The sequence below is a fragment of the Gopherus evgoodei genome, chromosome 10 (assembly GCF_007399415.2).
Source record: "Gopherus evgoodei ecotype Sinaloan lineage chromosome 10, rGopEvg1_v1.p, whole genome shotgun sequence".
NCBI lineage: Eukaryota > Metazoa > Chordata > Testudines > Testudinidae > Gopherus > Gopherus evgoodei.
The window spans coordinates 60890209-60912634 of NC_044331.1; the positions used below are offsets into that span (position 1 = coordinate 60890209).

Genomic DNA, 22426 nt, shown 5'->3' on the forward strand with positions numbered 1-22426 from the left:
ATATTGCTTTCAGGCACTCTATGTGAGCAAGAAGCAAGTTTATCTCTTTTGTACGGTAAACATTCAATTCAGACCTGTTTTTGTTTGGGGGAAATGGATGCTTTATATTTTGCTTTCCTCTGACTCTAACTCATACAATTGACCTGTCTCTTCTCCATGTAAACAAAACTTAACATGAATATGTGTGGAGCAAATTACATACAGGACCATCCTGCACTGAGGCTACTGAGCTTGGCTTACATTTTACTAAAATAAAATTAAATGTTAAATTTAGGGCTATATTAAAATAAAATAATGCAAAAACGTTTTTTCTTTTTGGCTGCAACTGAAATCCTGCATTTATACTTTTACTCTGAAATGTGGTTTATCTGGAGTAATAAACCTAATAAATAAAAATAAATGCAACTAATTGGACATTTTGTAGTTTGTTAGCTTCTTGAGTAGTCCATCAGTAAGCTCAGAATGGAACAAGGCAAATCTGAAGGCATTAAGTCTTGACTAATTTCTTTAGGGTATGCAAACCTGCGGATTCTTTTTAAAGTGTAACTTAATGGTGGTATCTGTTCATCCTAGTATAGTTAGGGTCCTGTTTCCAGTCTGTCTTTCTGGGTATGAGTTTTATAATCAATCTATACAATTTTCTGTGGGCCATAATGTAGTGCTTACAACATGCCGGTTTGGGAGTTTTACATACTCAAAATTGAGGGCAGCGATGTTGGTTTGTGACAAAGCTTGTATACCAATAGTACTTATATTCTATAGTAATAAGCACATTAGAATATAGCCTTTTTATAGTAGGGCAATTCTAAGCGACTTAAATGGTTAAACTTCTTAATTCATATGTTGCTTATAGAATGGTCTTCAAATTTAACCGAGGATATTGATCAGTTTGTATTTAGTTCTTGTGCAGAACATTTTCTATTGATCTTTCTAGATACTTTTTAGATATTTTTGAACTGGCATTTACATCAGCAGGTCCTTGGACCTCAGTAACATATAGTTAATTTTTTTAAGAATACAGGTCTGTCACATCTTACGCGCATTTAACATGTGCGATTTCAGCTTTACACGGTCGACAACAACAAAAAGAGAAAAATAACAATTTTAACTGTACCTGTAGTGTGGGCAATTCCGCCTGCCATTCAACTCAATGAATTTTGACTATATGCGGTTTTCGCTTTACATGCTAACCGCAGAACAGATCCCCTGCATAAGGTGAGACTCGCCTGTATTCAACTTTAAATTTGGCACAACTTTTGTGTATAAAAAGCATTTTTACAGTTAATCCTCAAGTGTTTTCATAATCCAATGGAAAGCCTCTTATTTAACCCTTGTATTGCAACAGTGAAAGTTAAACTTGCTTTATTGTTACAGCTTAGAAGTGCAAAAATTGTAATTCACTTAAATTCATTTCTAATGTGTTTTCAAACTTACCCTTTCATGATCCCAGTTCTAATTGTCCGAGTACAGCCTCTTCATAGGCAGCCATATAATAGAAACAAGTAGAAAAAATTGGCCCCAATTGAATGTTTGCACAAGGACATAGAATATACACCTACCTCACCCAGCTAAATTCACTGCACCAAGTGGGAATGATGCTTTCCTCCAGGCTAGTCAAATTTCTTGTTTTTCCTCACTCCACCCAATTTCACTCTGGTGGGTTCTTTTTCCTTTTGGTGTGGGAAGGGGCAGGGTCTCTAATAGAGCCTTGAAAAATTGATCACTCTGGATGATTCATCATTAACAGTAACCTGGGGGGAGGATAAGCTATAGATTTTGTGGTTGGGAAGGCACGTCACAATTTTGCAGTGCTCTTTTACAGTCAACATTGGTGCTTTCTGCTACCAGCCTCCTTTGCCAAAAAAAAAAAAAAAAGTATGGTTCTAAATCAAGGAGAGTCTTGCTATGGGAGACAGCTATAACTAGAGCCCTGGCAATATCTTGTGTTCACCATATAATTCAGTTTGGGGGGTGTGTGTGTGTATATACACATACATAAAATGTCCCTATTTTTCAGAACAAGATCTGTTTACTTAAGTGCTAGATTTCTGTTAATATATTCAGTTTCTCAAATCTTAAAAGTAGGAAGTTGACACCATTACAGAACAACTTCTGTTTCCCCAAGGTTGCAATCCGGTGTGGGAGGCACACCTTGAATTTGGGGTGGAGGGGAAGATGGATCATTTTACAGTCTAAGGTAGCATCTACGACCACTTAATTCTAAGATCTGGATGTTAAGATCTTCCCATACCACTTCTATGGTTTATACTTTTCAGAGAAAAAATGTAATTAATGGATCACTATTGGAAGTTTTCATCAAAACCTGTCTTAGAAGCTGGTGGTTCTGTATACCACTTAAACAAAAATATCAGTTGTATAGATGTGTAATGGAAACAAGCCAGACCTTCAAGGAATGAAGAATAGCATGCCCTGTAGTCTGTCATTCTTTACTTTTTCCGTTTCTTGTTGGTGCACAAATTGACACTACTCAGTTTCTAATGTAGTATTCCGTTACACTAATTTTTCCAGCATCATATACCTTTAGTGTCCTGTTTTTTATAAAATAAGAAGTGAATTATACAAAACATGCATGTTTTAAGATAGCCGGTGTTAAGAATCCTATGCTTCCATGTCTCCCACTGCACTTTTGGCAAGCTGAAGTGTAACTGCATTTCCAGCTCCTGTAATAATAACAAGGCATATCTGTGCCAGTTATCAAACACTATTGGTGTGGGGTTTTTTGTCAGCCCATCTAAGATCAGAAGGTAAGAAGCACTTGTCACCATGTATGTTTTTGTTTGCATGTATGTTATAAGCATTTGAACCTAATGTTAGTGGTACTCTTCTTAAAGCAAACTAGTTTGTGACCATCTAATGCAGTGCACAAGTCTGTGTGAGAGTAAAGGAATAGGGTTCCAATAAACTATATGGTCACCTCACTACAGGCAATTGATAGGATGCATGTTTCTCTCACACCCCCCCCCCCCAAAAAGATGATGTAAACAAGTCACTGCCACTTGTACTAGTCTCTTCCTTTCAATAGCCTTCAGAATGGTCTTAGTTTTCATTGCTGAACATTCTTCTTGGAATACAAGAAATTAGACTTCTTATAGCAGCTCTACAAGGAGAAACTTCAGGCTCCACAAAAAAGCAAGACGGGTGTTTCCTTGTACCTATTTCTGCATTTAATGAAATACTTGAATTCAAGATCAATTGTGAGCCAGAACCATTGTCTGACCTATCCAAAACCCTTATGCCCCAACCCTTTCCAAAAACTCAGGTTGTTTTGTTTGTTTGTTCAGATTCTGAAGGCCAGCAGACTTTATGGCCAAGGTGTGGCAAGTTCTAGAGAGCATCATAAATGCCTTCCTAGTAGTCCATTCCTGCCTATAATTAGGCAGTTCCATCTTAAGAACTTCTGAAAGGCCTAATGCTATGGATTGTTGCAGGAAAAGAGAATTTCTTCCCTTCCTGTAAGGTGGGCTTCTGCCAGAGAAGCTGCAGTAAATTTTAGGCATGACCCTTAGTTGCTCTCTACTGAGGGTATGGCTACACTTGGAGATGTGCAGCGCTGGTAGTTACGGCTGTGTTCGTACAGCTGTGTAGGGCCAGCGCTGCACTGTGGCCACACTGACAGCTACCAGCACTGCAGTGTGGCCACATTTGCAGCATTTGCAGCGCTGTTCAGAGTGGTGCATCGTGGGCAGTTATCCCACAGGTCCCCTCATCCCATTTTGGCACCGTGGGTTGTGGGAAGGGGACGGAAGGGTGCGGGTCATTCCGCTTCCTGTCCCAACACCCCGTGGTGCATCGCTTCACATCCCAGCAGTTTGGCGCCATTGTGAGTCTGCAGTGCGATTTCTGTGGGAAATGGAGCCCGAGCTGCTGAGGACTTTGCTGATGAATGTTGCCAGCACATCACGTTTGGCAGTTGAGCTATTCCTTCAGCTCCAAAGTGACAGGAGTCAGACGATATCGATTCGCCTGACGTGTGACACTAAATTGCTTGTGGCAGTAACGGACATGCTCAGCACTGTGGAATGCCGCCTTTGGGCTCGGGAAACAAGCACTGAGTGGTGGGATCACATCGTCCTGCAAGTCTGGGATGACAAGCAGTGGCTGCAGAACTTTAGGATGAGAAAAGCCACTTTCATGGGACTGTGTGCAGAGCTCACCCCACCCTGCGGCGCAAGGACACGAGATTAAGAGCTGCCCTGTCAGTGGAGAAGCGGGTGGCTATTGCAGTCTGGAAGCTGGCAACTCCAGACAGCTACCGATCGGTCGCAAACCAGTTTGGAGTGGGAAAGTCGATCGTTGGAATAGTGTTGATGCAAGTTTGCAGGGCCATTAACCACACCCTGCTAAGAAGAACCGTGACTGGGGAACGTGCAGGACATTCTGGATGGCTTTGCACAAATGGGTTTCCCTAACTGTGGAGGGGCGATAGATGGGACGCATATTCCTATTCTGGCAACACCCCACCTGGCGTCCGAGTACATTAATTGGAAGGGGTATTTCTGTATGGTTCTCCAGGTGCTTGTGGATCACCATGGGCGTTTCATTGACATTTACACAGGCTGGCCTGGAAACGTGCATGATGCACGCATCTTTCGGAACAGTGGCCTGTTCAGGAAGCTGCAGGCCGGGACTTTTTTCCCAGACTGCAAGTTCACAGTAGGGGACGTCAAAATACCCATTGTGATCCTTTGGAGACCCCACTTACCCGTTAATGCCTTGGCTCATGAAACCGTATACAGGGAAGCTTGACAGGAGCAAGGACTGGTTCAACTACAGGCTGAGCTGGTGCAGAATGACTGTGGAGTGTGTTTTTGGCCTTTTAAAGGGACGTTGGAGATGTCTTTATGGGAAGCTAGACTTGGGGGAAAGCAGCATCCCTGCAGTTATATCTGCGTGCTGTACCCTGCATAATATTTGTGAAGGGAAGGGTGAAACATTCAGTCAGGAATGGACCTCCGAGGTTCAACGCCTGGATGCTGAATTTGCACAGTAGAGAGCAGGGCTAGTAGAGAGGCCCAGCACAGGGCTACAAGGATTAGGGACGCCTTAAGGGAGCAATTTGAGGCTGAAAGCCAACAGTAATGTTTGGTACCTTGCACGGGAGTGAAGTGCACTGGTTACAATGATTTACAGTGCCTGTTTTTTCCTTGGGGTACAGTATCTTTTACTTTCTGCAATAACTGTTTTAAAAGCCAAAAAATCATTTCTTGAAAAGACAGTAAGTAAAAGGACAGGGGGGTAGGGTGGTGAACTGTACAGTCAAGATTTGAATATGTCCTGCCTGGAGTGCAATGCAATGACTGCTGCACTTCATGATGAAAATGCTGCATGGTGATGGAGGTTGAGTGCAGAGGGTAAGGGTCCTAGTTCTCAGGGCTGGTAGGTGAACGTACAGGTGTTGGGGGCAGCTGGTGGTGGTAAGAAACTGGATGCTGGAGAAGGGGGTTTTGAGCTGAGCTGACATTGGGGCACAAGGGAGAGAGCTTCGGGATGAGGGGTGGGGGCAGGCGGCAGCACAGTAGTGCTCTGCCTGCATGGCTACCAGTGACTGCATACACTCCATTTGGCGCGCCAGGAGGCTCATCAGCTGCTTTATGCTTTTCTCCTTAGCCAATTCCTTTCTCCTGCTTTCTGTTTCCCTCCACTGCTGAATTTTTTCAATCCAGTCCTGCAGCCTCTTACTCTCTCTGGCAGACTGATTCATAACTGCTTTCACCAAATCCTCTTTGCTTTTTCTTGGTTTCCTCCTCAGGTTCTGTAGCTTTTCAGCAGTCTGTGATAGGGACAGTGGCTTACTGGTACTATTCAAGGACACTTAGAAAAAAAACAGAAATAGAAACTTTATTACAGAGGCTGCATTGTTTATAATCACAGTGAAGGAGTTTTTAGTCTAATATGTAGCATCCTTTACACATAGCAAACATAGCACAGAGAGGCCACAGCAGTGAAGACATGGTGAGTAATGGGGAATGAGTGATTAATGAAGCGATCTCGCTGCTGCGGCTCACCTGGGAAGGGCAACGCTTGGGTCTGGGCTGCACTGGGGTTTCTGTGCATTGGGGAAGTCAGAGCTGCGGGGGGGGGGGAACCTGCACTGAACACTACCCCTACCTTTTCCACAGGATTTTATCCTGCCAGATATCTCGCTGCTGCGGGTACCTGGGAAGAGCGGGAGGGTCTTCTCCAGCAATGCGGATTCCACCCTGGCCCCTATGCAGCTTGCCTGTGTGCAGCAATGGTCCCCCCACCCCTCGCGGCACAGTGGCGCGGATGCGTTAGCCTGACTGGGACAAGGACCACGGTGGCTCTTGCTATAAACTTGCGTAAGCGCATTGTCCATGCTCTGGCAGAAACTTTTGAAGAGATTACTGAGGCTGATTACCGCGATGTGATAGACCACATCAATGGGCTCTTCCACATCTAGCCCCTTCTCTCCCAAAACATTTCCATCCTGAAAATAAAAGCTGCTTACCGGGAACCCGCTCCTCTGCTGCTGCTTCACCAACAAGTTCCAGCTGCTCTGACTGGCTAGCTTCCTCCTGGCTTGAGAAGAGCTCCTGGCTGCATGCCTCCTGGGACTCTGGGGTGTCTCCCACCACCTCAGTACCCTCACTCTCGGTTTCCTCCCACCCTCCACCTCCCCTTCCCCTCCCTGTGGGCAGTGCGCTTGCGCAAGTTTATAGGGAGAGCCACTGTGGTCCGTGTGCCAGTCAGACTAACGCGTCTGTGCCGCGAGGGGTGCGGGGGACCATTGCTCTGAACTGTCCATCCTGAACTGTCCATCCATTGGCAGTGGGGTCACCCCCAAGTATCGCATCCAGCTCCTTGTAAAAACGGCAGGTCGTGGGGGCAGCTCCTGAGCGGCGGTTTCCCTCACGGGCTTTGCAATAGGCACTCCGCAACTCCTTCACTTTAACCCTGCACTGCATGGGTTAAACCCCTTTCCGCCATGGACTTTTATATCTGCCCATAGGTATCGTAATTCCTACAGCTGGAGCGCAGCTGGGACTGCACAGCTTCCTCCCCCCAAACACTGATGAGGTCCAGCAGCTCGCCAGTGCTCCATGCTGGGGCTCGTTTGGGGCGTGGAGGCATGGTCACTGATTGATTGCACTCCACACCTGGCTGAGCAAACAGGAAGGGAATGTTTTAAATTCCCAGGGCATTTAAAGGGCGGGTCACCTGAGCCCAGGGCAGTGGAGTGCGAAACCATGAGCAGAGTGGCTGAAAAGGTATGCTGGGATACCTCCTAATACCCTGGAGGCCAATAAAAGCGCTTTTGCTGGCCACTCTTGATGAGCAGCGCTGCATCACCAGTGCTGGAATCGTTACACCCCAAGCAGACCAGGTGTACAGCCAGCGCTGTAGCCAGGGAGTTGCAGCGCTGGATGTGCCTTGCAGGTATGGACAGTTACTAAGTTACAGTGCTGTAAACCCACCACCAGCGCTGCAACTCTCCAGTGTAGCCAAGCGCTGAGGCTGGATGTTAATCAGAAGTTGGATGTTTAACGTGTGTGCCAGAAGCAGTAATACAATTTATATAGTGGGAGATGTCTCTACTTCTCTGTCTACCTCCAGTCTCCTGTGGATCCACTAGTGTAGAGTCCTAAAGCTGTTCTTACAAAAACTCATTTTACAGGTGTTGAAAATTCTCTTCTCTCTGACTCTCATCAATAAAATGGGGCTAATAATGCAGATAGCTATGATAAGATCAAGTGAGGTCTAAGCAATATTTGCTTTGTCATGGGGTCCTGTGTGTTCTAACATCTCCCAATGCAACTGTGCATTTCAGTTGGAGATTGGATAGTGTTTCACAGCCAGAGATTGGTTCTAGAGCAGGAGTCAGCAAGCTTTCAGAAGTGATGTGCAGAGTCTTCATTTATTCACTCTAATTCAAGGTTTTGCGTGCCAGTAATACGTCAACGTTTTTAGAAGGTCTCTTTCTATAAGTCTATAATATATAACTAAACTATTGTATGTAAAGTAAATAAGGTTTTTAAAATGTTTAAGAAGCTTCATTTAAAATTAAATTAAAATTCAGAGCCCCCCGGACCGGTGGCCAGGACCCAGGCAGTGTGAATGCCACTGAAAATTAGCTGGTGTGCCGCAGGTTGCCTACCCCTGCTATAGAGTGACATTCTTATTCAGCTACCAGCCTAATTGAATGTGATCATAATGTGTTGCCAGCTAATCACTGAACTTGACTGTCCAGGGCTGTCTGTCTTGGAACAGCACCTGGCACAAAGGATGTCCTGATCTAAATGGGGTCATTTGAATAATACTTTAAGAAAGAATAAAGGTGTCATGGGATCATACAGTGTCCACATACAGCATGCACAGCCATTGGTTTTTGACAGCTACTCTGAAAGCTCCCTGTGCAGTGAGCTCTGTGTATCTGACAATGAGGAAGGGCCATGTCAGTTTGCCAGCATAGGGCCTGTAGTCTCTAAGCAGACACACCTGCTGTAATTGAATTCCAAAGTGTGGTTTAAAGAATTCTTATGATTTTGGTTAGCTTGGAGTACTCTTAAAATACTGAGTATTGCCCTTCACCACAATTAAAAAATCTCTCCTTTTGTCATGGAGCTGTTCTTTTTGTTTTCAGGCCCTGGCAATTAATCTAAGTTACCCAGTAAAAGATGCCCAGGCAAAGGGGTACACTATAGTGAGGAGCCAATGCTGGATTTTTATAACACTGGAAAAGGATTTACTGTCAGCAGTGAAAGGAAAGCCAGATAAACTACTGGTTTAATTTTACATCAGCATGCTTAAAATTTCCCTCTAATTTCACTCCTTCAAATAGTCTCATTCAACTCATTCCAATTGTGGACCGTATATTAAGAGAGATTCTTCTGGTCCTAACTTCTCTGCAGTCATAAGTGTGTGGCCCATTACCCCTCACTGACATAACATCTCTACTGCTTACAGCTGCTGCTTACATGGAAAAGTGCTGTTAAAGCACTGGTGTATGTTAGTTAGCATTAATGTGATAGGCATTGATGAATTTCATTCAAAAAGGACCCAATGTCAGCTTTGTTCTTCATTTTGTCTACCTGTGTCATCTGGCCTGTTCAGCTAGAAGTAAAAAGAATCAGTGCCCTGTCACTGACCAGCTTGCTTCAGACTATCAGCGAGTCACTGATTCCAGCTTGGGTACTCATGAAACTACGTCTTCCATTTGTCAGATGCACTCTCCCTAAGAAATTTCAAAGTTGCAATTAGTTCTAGTACAGGGATGGGCAAACTTTTTGGCCTGAGGGCGACATGGAAGTAGGGAAATTGCTTGCAGGACTGTGAATGTAGGGGCTGCAGCAGGGGGTTGGGGTGTAGGAGGGGTGCAGGGTGTATGAGGGGGCTCAGGGAAGGATTGGGCTGCAGGAGCAATGCAAGCTGCAGCAGGGGGCTCAGGAAAGGATTGGGCTGCAGGAGGGGGTGCAAGGTGCAGCAGGGGACTCAGGGCAGGGGGTTGGGGTGCAGGAGGGGTTCAGGGTGCAGGCTGTGGCCTGGCGCTGCTTACCTGGAGCAACTCCAGGGTTGCAGCAGCGCCCACTGGGGCCCTGGCCCACTCTGGGAAGCGGCCGGCACCACATCCCTGCGGCCCCTGGGGGGGGAAGGGGAGCAGAGGGCTCCAGGTATCTCCCCTGAAGCTCCCATTGGCCATGGTTACCTGTTTCTGGCCAATGGGAGATTCAGGGGAGGTACCCACAGGCAAGAGCAGCATATGGAGCCCTCTGTCTCTTCCGCAGGGACGTGGTGCCAGCTGATTCCCGGAGCAGTGCGCGGCCGGCGGCACCATGGGGTGCCATCCCGTGGGCTGGATCCAAAGCCCTGAGGAGCCGGATCCGGCCTGCGGGCCATAGTTTGCCCACCCCTGTTCTAGTACTTCTCCTCCATAAGTTCCCAAGGACTTAACAGCATTCCTGCCTTTAGGAACAATTGTTATTTTCCATATCCTTAACACATCACTCCATTGTGTGTGGTAGTTTCCAGGCCTTCAAATGCAGACAACAGAGAGAATCCCACACACAAACTTCCACTATATTTTGGTGTCAACTTCTTTGTAGTAACTACTAGTTTAAATATTTAACCCAGGGGATTATTTTTGGTTGTAAATTAAACCTGTGATATTTTCAAACAATTTAACATTGCCCACCTATGCTGCCTTCTCTCTAATTCCTCAGCGTGTTCTCTTAAGCTGTCATTCGGTCATGTAATTTGGCTATTGCAACATCTTGCCTGTGTCTTTGTATTGTGTTATCCTATCCATACCTGTGATTTATAGTAATTGAGTTCTCAGACTAAACTGTGAAACTGACACCTTATGGTGAACAATTGAAATGCGTCATCTACTCAAAGCTTCAAAATTAAACTTTCCTACCACTCAGGTAGCTCCATTGATGAGGCATGAACTAAAGATGTAGAACAGTGATCCCCAACCTTTTCCAGGTGGCGGGCGTCGGACGACGAGCCACCGGGGACCGTGGCTGGCGGACAAGCATCCGCTGAAATGCTGCCATGAAGTGGCAACGTCAAGAGGGATCGCCGCCGAAATGCTGCTGAAGTAGCGTCATCAAGAGGCGTTGCTGCCAAAATGCCGCCGAAAATCAGCAGCTTTTTGGCAGTGCCGCCTCTTGGTGATGCCACTTTTCGGCAGCATTTTGGCAGATGCTTGTCCGCCGGCCAGTACGCAGGCGCACGTAGATGGCACCCGCGGGCATGGGTTGGGGACCACTGATGTAAAAAGATGAGGACGATAGATTTCATTGGAACAGCTTCAAGAAGTTGAACTTCTGACTAGAAACAGTTTAAATATTTTTGCTGTGTCAAAGACATTCAGATTTGTACTTTTGATATACAGTGTTATTTCTAAATTATCTTAAGGGCTTGTTTACACTGAAATGCTACACTGGCACAGCTGTAGCACTTCAGTGTAGATACTACCTATGCCTGGGAGGGGTTCACCTGTTGGTTTAGGTAATCCATCTCCCCAAGAGGGGGTAGCTCTTCTGTTGACCTAGCACCGTGTCTACATCGGGCCTTAGATCAACTTAACTATGTTGCTCAGGGGGGTGGATATTTTTCACACCCTTAGGGGATGTAACTATGCTGATCTAAGTTCCTAGTGTTGATCTGCCCATAGAGTTTCACTAAATTAGATTTTTAATTACTATTTATTTAGGAAGTATTCATAGATTCACAAATTCTTGTCATGTAAAAATTGGAAACAATACTATCATTACAATAGTGAGCTTTTTGGAATATAGTCATCAGATATCTCTAACAGGGTGTTACCATGTTCTTTGAGTGATGGTCCCTATTGTATTCCACTCAGGGTTTACAAATGCACACCATGTGTCTAGTTTTAAATTCTCCAGCTCCAGTGCCTGTTGGTCTGCGCACATGCCCCGACTCGCCTCATGGTTTCATCAGAGATGATAAAGGGCAAGGGAGGGCAGATTGACCATGTCTGCAGTTCCTTCTCACCGCCACACAGGAGTGCCAAAAGCTCCCTAGAAGTAGAGGGGCAACCAGCGCTCGAACTGAGGCCCTGCCCTCATGATGCCTCTTTCCCTGGTGCTTCCCCCAAGGTCCCAACCCCCACTCCTCTCCTCCCTCTCCCTCCCAATGCTCGCCCTTAAGGCTGGTAAAAAGTGGGAGGGGTACATATCAGAACTATCAGTGTCTGCTTGCATGTGACGCGCTTTCAAAAACCAAAGTTGTATACAATTTTTTTTTACTGATTCACTGTTTTTAGATTAGGGATTTGTTTCTTTTGTAAACTCCTAAAATCTATGCCTCCTGCCCATGTTCCTTCTTAGTGAGCAACAAAGATCAACACTGCTGCCTCTGCTTCTTGAGAGAAGGCCATATCACATCCAGGGGCAGTATTTGCCAGTCTTTCCTCAGAGGCATCTGAGAAGGTCAGGCTCTCCACCTCCAGAAGCACCTTATGGAAGTTGCCATGAGGCCTCGTTCAGAGCTAGGCCAGGGAATCCCCCCAGTATATCAGCTTGAGACTGCCAAGCATGCTCCTCTGGCTACAGAGTTTGAGCTCAGCTCTGATTATACTATCTCTTATGGACCCCATGCTAGGGCCTAGTCAGGAGGCAAGGAAGTATGGCCATAAGCATGGTGGTAAGTCTTTCTCCAAGACAAAGGAAGGGGATGCTACTTCCACAAGTTCCAGTCATGGGGAAGGAACATGCTCCAAGTCTCATAAGCATGAGAAGAGGCCCACAAGATGACGGATCCACTGGTATTGGGTACAGAACTGCCAGCACCGGCACCCTATAAGGCACAAGACCTGCCCACTTCAGGGAAGTCTGCCACTCTGGCACTGGTATAGAGAAGGGAAATTGGGGAGAGGGTCAGAATCCCAGGAAATGTTTGCACTGGGAGACCCAACATCTCCACACCTTTCTGGACCCTCTACTACAAGGGAGATTATTCTTCCCCCTCAGGACACATTGCAGTTGACACACCACTCTCCTTCTCCGATGATCTATACTCTGCTGCCAGCTCTGACAGTACTGCCTATGGAAGCTGTGTCCAAGTTTTATCTTCAGACGAGTTGGATGATGGCCAGGGAGCATCCATCCCATACTGCCAACACCAGTATTACAAGGAACAGTCTACACCGTGGCAGTAACCACAGCCACTGGTTTCTCACACCGTGGGTACACCACAACACTCTTCAGATCTGACATGTTGGCAATATTAACCATGGGAACCTGCCTGATCCGTGAGGGAAACTTCACTGATTTCCCCATCTCATGCCCCTTCTAGCACATGCTTGGAACCGGTGATGGTGGAAGAGCTGCTCAGTCCAACTTCCATCAGTTCCAGGACCTCCTCCGCAGGGTGGCAGGGGAGCTTCACACACCCCTGGAGGAGGTCCAGAATACTCAGCATCAGCTCTTAGACATCCTTCACTTGTCACCAAGTAAAGTTGTGTTTATCTATCAATGATGCTGTCCTCAAGCCAGACAGGACAGTCCGACATACACTGGCCATGTATATGCCTATCTCCAAAGAGGCAGAGAAGCATTATTAAATAGGGGTCTGAATTTCTGTTTACTTGGCACCCCTCCCCCACTCCCCAAGTCTCTTGTGGTCCAGGCTGTGACAGAGCATTCCAGGCAGCAATGTCCACTCCATCTGATAAGGAGGGAAAGAGATTGGATCCTTCTTCCTTGATTGTGGTATTGTGCTTTTGGGGTATGTAGTAAAGTGATCTTGAACAATTCCCAAGTATCATTCACATTTTTTCTGATTAAATTCTTCCTCCTAGCTGATTTGGCTGATGATTGCTTTCAGCTTTGTGAAATTGGCCCTTTCAAAGCACCAAGTATGTACATCACTGGTCTGGACTTCATTCTGTTTGTTTGCACATCATAAATAAGTCATGATCACTTGTACCTAAGTTACCATTAATTTTTAGTTCTGTGATCAGTTTCTTTTTATCTATCAAGATGCGGTCTAATATAGAATTCCCCCATGTTGGATGCAACACTTTTTTGAGTTATGATATTGTCATCTTTTATAATTAGAAATTCCAAGGAAGTTTTAATACTGGGAGCATGAGACCTCCAGCATATATGTCACTCAGAATGAAGTTCCCCAGGGTCACACAGGTTTTTTTCCCCTACACATTATAGATAAGTGCATAAGGATCTCTTCATCCTGTTCCCTAGTGTGATTTGGTGATCTGTAGCACCTTGTGCTTTATCTATGAGGACACTAATCCACAGTCATTCAAGATAATTTTCTTCTGAGTTGTCAGTGACTCAGAAACAAGTAATGCCATTTGTGACATAAAATGCCACTCCCCTGCCTTCTGTTCACTCAATCCTTCCTAAATTAGTTCTAACTATGGAGTTTAACATTCCAATCATGGGAGTCATCCCACCAGGTTAGAGTGACCAGACGTCCCAATAAAATCGGGACCGTCCCAATATTTAGTTGTTTGTCCCGCATCCCGACCGATGTATGGTTAGAGCACCATTTGTTGCAATATTTTGACTCGGTGCTGGAGGAGTACACTGGTAAGCGCTCACCTGGGGTCCCGGCAATGCTTATTTGGGGCCGCTCCCAGGAAATGTCCAGCACAACCCTGTGGCCCCCAGGCACAGGGGCGGCTGGGGGGGTCTCTGCATGCTGCATCTACCACAAGCGCTGGCTCCATAATGGCAATGGGAGCTGTGGGTGCGGACAGGGCACAGATTCCCCCCTGCTGCCCCTGACCCTGGGGTGCTGCATGCTATTCACACCCCCAAGTAAATCCCACCCCCACATCTGCCAGCCAATGGCAGCTGGAGCCAGTGCTTGTGGCAGGCACATCACGTGGAATGGAGACCCCACTGGCCACCGCTGACCTCAGGAGCCAGAGGAACCTGTCAAGTGCTTCCCAGTGGGTGGGAACCATCCCCCAGGTAAGTGGCAGGGCTGTGGCTGGGGCTTGCTCTGGGTAGCAGCTGGGGCCGTGTACTTGTGGTGGGGGTCCCAGCCATTCACCCCCAACCCGTGGCTTGCAGCAGGACTGGAGCGGGGACTGTGTGCCCCTGATCTGCAGCTTCCTCAGGCTTTGTATCCCCCTTCCCCCATGGCTCCTGTGGGGTTGGGGGTGTGACCCTGTGGCTGCCCTCCACTCCCCATGTATCCCAATATTCTGTTCTTGTCATCTGGTCACCCTACATTAGGTTTCAGTAATATCAACTAGATCAAATTTCTGCTCATGAATGAGAAATTCCAATTCCTCTTGATTGTTACCCAGGCTCCTAGGTGTAATATGCAATGAAAGAATTTCTTCTCTTCATGTCCTTTGGTTTCTTGATTTAATTTTGTTCTCTGCATCTTCATTTTGTGCAAATTGAGTGTTTGTATCTTCCCTCTTTTTATCTTCTCCTTTTGTTACTAGTTTAATTCTCTCCTGACTACCCTAATTTGCCTGTTCCTAGTCCTCTTTCTACTGAGATGGAGGCCAGCCAACCTATGCCATCTCCTCTCCCCATAAAAGGTGGACCAATATTCCACAAAACCAAAACTCTTCATCTTCTCCCACTTACCTAGACAACCTAGAATATTGTTTTGAGTCTTTTGAGTATTGAATCCTCACAAGGATTGCCTGTCTGACTTGGATAGTTAGAGATCTCTTTGGACAAGCTGGATTTTCTTACAGGTTTGGCTGAGCTGCCATCTGCTGGTGTGTCCTGTATATCTCTCTGCTTTCTTATATCCTCTGGATCTTGAGAGGAGATTCCCAAACCTGAGCCATTCTTTTTAGGTGACAAATCTGAAGAACTGTCCCAGATTGAGGCATCATTAGAGGAGGTTTTAGAACCAATTGGTAAATTAAACAGTAATAAGTCACCAGGACCAGATGGTATTCACCCAAAAGTTTTGAAGAAACTCAAATGTGAAATTGCAGAACTACTAACTGGTATATAACCTATAATTTAAATCAGCTCCTGTACCACATGACTGGAGGGTAGCTAATGTGATGCCAAGTTTTAAAAAAGGCTCCAGGGGAGGTCCCAGAAATTACAGGCAGGTAAGCCTAACGTTAGTACCAGGCAAATTGGTTGAAACGATAGTGAAGAACAGAATTATCACACACATAGATGAACATCATTTGTTGGAGAAGAGTTAACATGGTTTTTGTAAAGGGAGATCATGCCTCATCAATCTACTAGAATTCTTTGAGGGAGTCAACAAGCATGTGGATAAGGATGATCCAGTGGGTATAGTGTACTTAGATTTTAGAAAGCCTTTGACAAGGTCTCTCACCAAAAGCTCTTTAGCAAAGTAAGCTGTCATGGCATAAGAGGGAAGGTCCTCTCATGGATCAGTATCTGGTTAAAAGATAAGAAACAAAGGGTAGGAATAAATGGTCAATTTTCACAATGGGGCAAGGTAAATAGTGGTGGTCTCCCTGAGGCGTCTGTCCTGGGACCAGTCCTTTTCAACATATTCATAAATGATCTGGAAAAAGGGGTAAACATTGGGTTAGCAAAATTTGCAGAGGATACAAAACTACTCAAGATAGTTAAGTCCAAAGCAGACTGTGAAGGGATGTCACAAAACTGGCTGACAGGGCAACAAAATGGCAGATGAAATTCAGTGTTGATAAATACAAATTAATGCACATTGGAAAACATAATCCAAACTATATATATAAAATGAGAGGGTCTAAATTAGCTGTTACCACTCAAGAAAGAGACCTTGTGGAAAGTTCTCTGAAAACATCCACTCAATGTGCAGCAGCAGTCAAAAAAATGAACAGAATTTTGAGAATCATTAGGAAAGGAGTAGATATTAAGACAGAAATATAGTATTGCCTCTATATAAATACATGATACGCCCACATCTTGAATATTGCATACAGATGTGGTTGCCCCATCTCAAAAAAGATATGTTGGAAAAGGCACAGAAAAGGGCAACAAAAATGATTAGGGGTATGGAACAGCTTCCATGGGAGGAGAGATTAATAAGACAGGCTTTTCAGCTTGGAAAAGAGACAACTAAGAGGGGATATCATAGAGGTCTACAAAGTCATTACTGGTGTGGAGAAAGTAAATAAGGATGCGTTATTTACTACTACTTATAACACAAGAGCTAGGGGTCACCAAATGTGTAGCTGATCAGGAGAGTCAGGGATGGGAGGTGGCAGCATATTAGAGAGGGTTTTTTTTTCTGGTGGTTACAAATAGGTATTGGGATGTTGCTTTTTCCTTATTGTTGAATAGGAGAGAAGTCCTGTTATGCAAAAGGTCAAGAACCACCATCATGTAACAGAATCATAGAAGATTAGGGTTAGAAGAGACCTCAGGAGGTCATCTAGTTCAACTTCCTACTCAAAGCAGGACCAACCTCACCTAAATCATCCCAGCCAGGGATGTCAAGCTGGGCCTTAAAAACCTCTAAGCATGGTGATTCCACCACCTCCCTAAGTAACCCATTCCATTACTTCACTGGGAGGGTGGTGAAATAGTGTTTCCTAATATCCAACCTAAACTTCCCCCATTGCAACTTGAAACCATTGCTCCTTGTTCTGTCATCTGGTACCACTGAGACTAGTCTAGCTCCATACTCTTTGGAACCCCCGTTCAGGTAGCTGAATGCTGCTATCAAATCCCCTCTCACTCTCCTCTTCTGCAGACTCAGTAAGCCCAGTTCCCGCAGCTTCTCCTCATAAGTCATGTGCCCCAGCCCCCTAATCATTTTCAGTGCCCTCTGCTGGACATGCTCCAATTTGTCCACATCCTTTCTGCAGTGGGGTGGGGGGCCCAAAACTCAACACAATACTCCTAATGTGGCCTCATGAGTGCTGAATAGAGGGGAATAATCTTTTCCCTCAATCTGCTGGCAATACTCCTAATGCAACCCAATATGCCGTTAGTCTTCCTGGCAACAAGGGCACACTGTTGACTCATATCCAGCTTCTCGTCCACTGTAATCCTGAGGTCCTTTTCTGCAGAACTGCTGCTTAGCCAATTGGTCCCCAGCCTGTAGCAGTGCATGGAATTCTTCCATCCTAAGACTAGGACTCTTCACTTGTCCTTGTTGAACCTCAGATTTCTTTTGGCCCAATCCTCCAATTTGTCTAGGTGACTCTGAACCATATCCCTACCCTCCAGTGTATCTACCTCTCCCACCAGCTTAGTGCCATCCATGAACTTGTTGAAGGTGCAATCCATCCTATCATCCAGATCATTAATGAAGATGTTCAACAAAACTGGCCTCCGGACCGACCCCGGGGCACCCTGCTTGATACCGGCTGCCAACTAGACATTGAGCCATTGATCACTACCCCTTGAGCCCAATGATCTAGATAGCTTTCTATCCACTTTCTAGTCCATTAATCCAATCTGTATTTGCTGGCTACCTTTGGGAGGGTTGGGTTGCACACTTAGGGGTCACTAGGATCTGAGCCCCAAACTGGGGGAGTCTTTCTCATTCCAATCCTGTTCAGTTATTTAACTTCCTTAGTATCAGCATGCTCCCTTGAGGAAGAGACTTCAGTCTTTCATTCAAGTATCAGAGGGGTAGCCGTGTTAGTCTGAATCTGTAAAAGCAGCAAGGAATCCTTATAGACTAACAGACGTTTTGGAGCATGAGCTTTCATGGGTGAATGCCCACTTCATCAGATTCATGTAGTGGAAATTTCCAGGGGCAGGTATATATATGCAGGCAAGCTAGAGATAATGAGGTTAGTTCAGTCAGGGAGGATGAGGCCCTGTTCTAGCAGTTGAGGTGTGAAAACGAAGGGAGGAGAAACTGGTTTTGTAGTTGGCAAGCCATTCACAGTCTTTGTTTAATCCTGAGCTGATGGTGTCAAATTTTCAGACAGTCGCTACGGAAAAGGATAAACGGACACAAATCAGATATTAGGAATGGCAATATACAAAAACCTGTAGGAGAACCCTTCAACCTCCCTGGCCACACTATAGCAGACCTTAAGGTGACCATCCTGCAGCAAAAAAACTTCAGGACCAGACTTCAAAGAGAAACTGCTGAGCAAGAAGTGTGTGGAAGGGGAAGAGCTCCATCTGCCCTCCTACCAACCAGAATCATCTCTAGCTTGCCTGCATATATATATATATTACACACCTGCCCTTGGAAATTTCCACTACATGCATCTGACGAAGTGGGCATTCACCCACGAAAGCTCATGCTCCAAAATGTCTGTTAGTCTATAAGGTGCCACAGGATTTTTTGCTGCTTTTACAGTCTTTCATTGTTTTCTTTTGTTTGCTGAGTCATTCCACCAATTTAAACTGCACCCTTCTGAATTGCTGAGAGAACTATTATAAATGAAACATTATTCACAACTTACTGAATCAAGTAAACTTACTGAAATTTTCCTGATGTGAAAAATAAGAATGGTGAGGTAGCAGATGCCTTTGTGCTCAGATGGTCCCAAAGATGGATTGTCACTTTACAGACTAGATGTCTGCTAGCCTAAGAGTATACTTCCTTACTGTGCCAGAAATCCTAGATTCATATCTCCCAAATGCTCAGGTGGCTGATGTGAAGACTCAGGCCCCTTTTGAAGTTTTCTTTATCCACCAAGGGGTATGGATGAAATCCTAGGCCTTCAGGATGTCAGACTAGATCAGTGTTTCTCAATCTTTTTGATACCAGGGACCAGCTTGCTGCATTCCGAAACTGTGTCAGGGACTGGCACTGGTCCACGGACTGGATGTTGAGAAACACTGGACTAACTTGTCATAACTATCCGTTTTTACCTTAAAATCTATGGGTGTGACCCTGGTCTTGACCACAATGGGCCCAGGCTTTCACCTTGTGAATCTGTCTGCTGGAAGGGTGCTCCGCTGCATTGCTGTTGGAGCTCTGATTGCTTCTTGGGCTGGGATTATTTTATTTGACAAATGGTTTATGATCCCCAGAGGGGCTGCTCTTGTATTCAGAAATAAGAAGGTTTAGGGAGCTTGAAAGAGCAATCCTGCTGTGGGTTGAAAGTGGCATTTGAGGACAGAATATCTCTATGGGCCTCACTCTGGTGACCCAGTAAGTGGAAACTGGTTTATGTTGCATTTAAAGACTTGTGTTTTAGTTAGCACTACTACCAGCCTGAACATATTTGTCATTCCTCTGATATCTCAGTACCCTGCTGTTGTGCCAAATCTCATTAAATCAGTCAGAATTGCTGCAGCTTCTCTTGTGGGCATGTTCCTCTAGCTGCTTCTTTTCTTACGGTCAACCAACTCCTATATCACTGGGTTGACTCTCCATATTTGTGTAAATCTGGGTATTTGCCCTAATTCACATCTGGATCACATTGACCGTGTGGCAAAGGCACACATGGGCACGATCTATATCCCTCCTGCATCCCAAATAAACTCTTTAAGCCTTCAACAGCTTCCCCCTATCAACACATGTTCCCTTACAATTTTGGGTGACCTGCAGTTGGAATGTCAGGGTTCAGATTTTTTTTTTCTGTGTCTTCCTGTACCCTTTCTATCTTAAGAGCCCCCATCTCTAGAGAGACTGCTACTGAACCTTTTGGATTCCTTCCTTCCGTCTCTGCTAGGTGAACAGCATGTAAAAGGAAAGATAGTGTTGCTTATGATGCACAAAATGTAAACATACTGGGCCAGCCAGATCCTCAGCTGGTGTAAATCAATGCAACACCATCTGAAGTCAACAGAACCATGCTGATATGATCCTGTATCTCTAAAGGGCACTTGAACAGCTGAAATTCCATGAAAGTGTTTGAACTCTGAAGGAAAGGTCAAAAATCAGCTTGAATGCGTACCAAAGATTCTAGCTCAGCAGGAACCTGGATGTTGTCAGTTAGCCACTTGTCTTGTTCCAGATGCCTGCTAAATTAGTTCATGTCTTCATTTTGTCTTATTGACTAACCAAACAGCTTAGAACTTAGGAACTCCTGGATTATGACACTTAATTCTGTTCAGAACACTTTTAGTCAGCAACAGCTGCCAATAAGTCTCTTAAAGTGAAATTCACAGCACTGTTATCACATTTTCTTGCATCTCTAGGAGGCTGGATACACAGATGAGGGGAGAGAGGCCACCTGAGCATGCCAGTATGGTGGCCAAAACTTTGTGAAGTAAGTCTTGTTTCTGTATTTCTGTGAATTAGGGCTTGAACCCATGCCTCTTAAAGTCAATGTGAATCTTTGTCTCAGTGTCTAAGAAAAGTATTGGACTTGGCTACACTAAGTTCTGCAGTCCTTGTATTTTCCTGCAGACATGTACAGGAAGTGGCAGTGTATTGACCTGTTTTCAGGACTAATCTGTCCTTGGGCTTTCTGCTGAGGTATCAAGGGGTACCTCAATCAGGGTGGTGATTCTTGTGTTGTGGACATCTAGCCCAGTTCTTATTTGATGACATCACCAACTAATCTCATTCAGTTGACCAGTCCTCAGATGGGGACAACTTTTGACCAATGTGTATGTGTGTATATTTGGGAGGCTATCACCAACTTTTTGATATTTTGTCCAATCTTACTGTGCTACAACCATTCCTGAATAGAGAGAGATTTACCCTATCACTCGCAGACTCTTTAGATTTACAAATAGTGCTCACCAGAGTCGCTAGCAGCATTATTTGTATTACTGTAGCACCTGGAAGCCCATCTGAGACTGAGGGCCCCTCATGCCAGGTGCTGTACAAACACGTGGTAAGAGATGGGCCCTGTCCTGAAGACCTTACAAACTGAACAGACAAGACCAAGGGCAGGAGAGGAAACAGAAAAAGAGAGGGAAAGTGACTTGCCTGAGGTCACCACTCTCTTCTGGAATTGCAGCTGTACAGGTGCGCTTCAGATCATGAGACTGGCATGTGAAACAAGGGCAGGTTCAGTACTGAGGAAACTTCTAACCATTGAGAAGTGATGCAAGGCAGGTGGCGACTGCCACTGGTAAGCCAGAGAGAAGGGTAAACTAGCTTGGATAACATAAATTCTTCTTCGAGTGATTGCTCATATCCATTCCAGTTAGGTGTGTGCGCCGCGCGTGCACATTCGTCAGAAAACTTTTACCCTAGCAACTCAGTGGGCCGGCAGGTCGCCCCCTAGAGTGGCGCCATCATGGCGCTTGATATATACCCCTGCCGGCCCACCCGCTCCTCAGTTCCTTCTTACCGCCCATGTCAGTCGTTGGAACAGTGGAGCGCGGCTTAGCTGACCTACACTTCCCTAGCTACTCATAGATCTCGTATATAGTTATGCAGTTATAATCCTTTTATATATAAATTTGTATAGTTATACGTTTTTTCTTTGCTAACATAGTTAGTTTAGTAATTGTTAGCGGGGTTCAGGAAGTAGCCCCTTCCATGAACCCGGTGCCGGAGCCCATGCACGGCTCACCGGGTTTTAAAATGGGCTCGGCCTGCCAGAAGCCGATGCCGAAGGGAGATCCACACAATTCCTGTTTGAAGTGCCTCAGGGAATCACACTTGACAGCTAAGTGCCCCATTTGCAAGGCTTTGAGCCGAGAACAAAAAGGAGCGGGACTTTCACTTACCCCTCCACCTTTGGCGCCGAGCGATGATCAAGCGGCTGGCAGAAGCGCCTCCTCGGCACCGGACCCCGCCGGTACTGCCAAGGCCTTTTGGCACCAGCCGTCGCCGGCACCGAAGTCGACTCGGCACCACTCCCTTCCTCCGAGGTCGAGAAAGCCTACGATTCCTGCTGGTGCCTGACGGCTCCCCGGCACGCGCCGTGGTTGAGCCCCCTGCTCCTGCTGCTTCCGTGCCACCTGCATCGCAGCCAGAGAGCTCGTCTAAGTCGGATTGCCCGGCACCGACACCTGCAGAGGCACCGACGACGTCGGCACCGTCGGTTCCAGTCCCCCAGGGCCATTGAATCCGGTGCCTGACAGCTCCCCGGCACGCGCCGTGGTAGAGCTTACTGCTCCTGCTG

General features: G+C 45.8%; 1 protein-coding gene across 1 annotated transcript in view; it reads left to right on the forward strand.

Annotated features, from left to right (window-relative positions):
• Positions 1-20539: 20539 nt before the first annotated feature.
• LOC115659177 (transmembrane protein 104-like) overlaps positions 20540-22426 on the forward strand; it is a 99118-nt gene continuing 97231 nt past the window's right edge. Inside the window, exon 1 of the mRNA XM_030579040.1 lies at positions 20540-20611. The gene's annotated coding sequence lies outside the window, so the exon portion shown is untranslated. The remainder of the gene's footprint in view (positions 20612-22426) is intronic.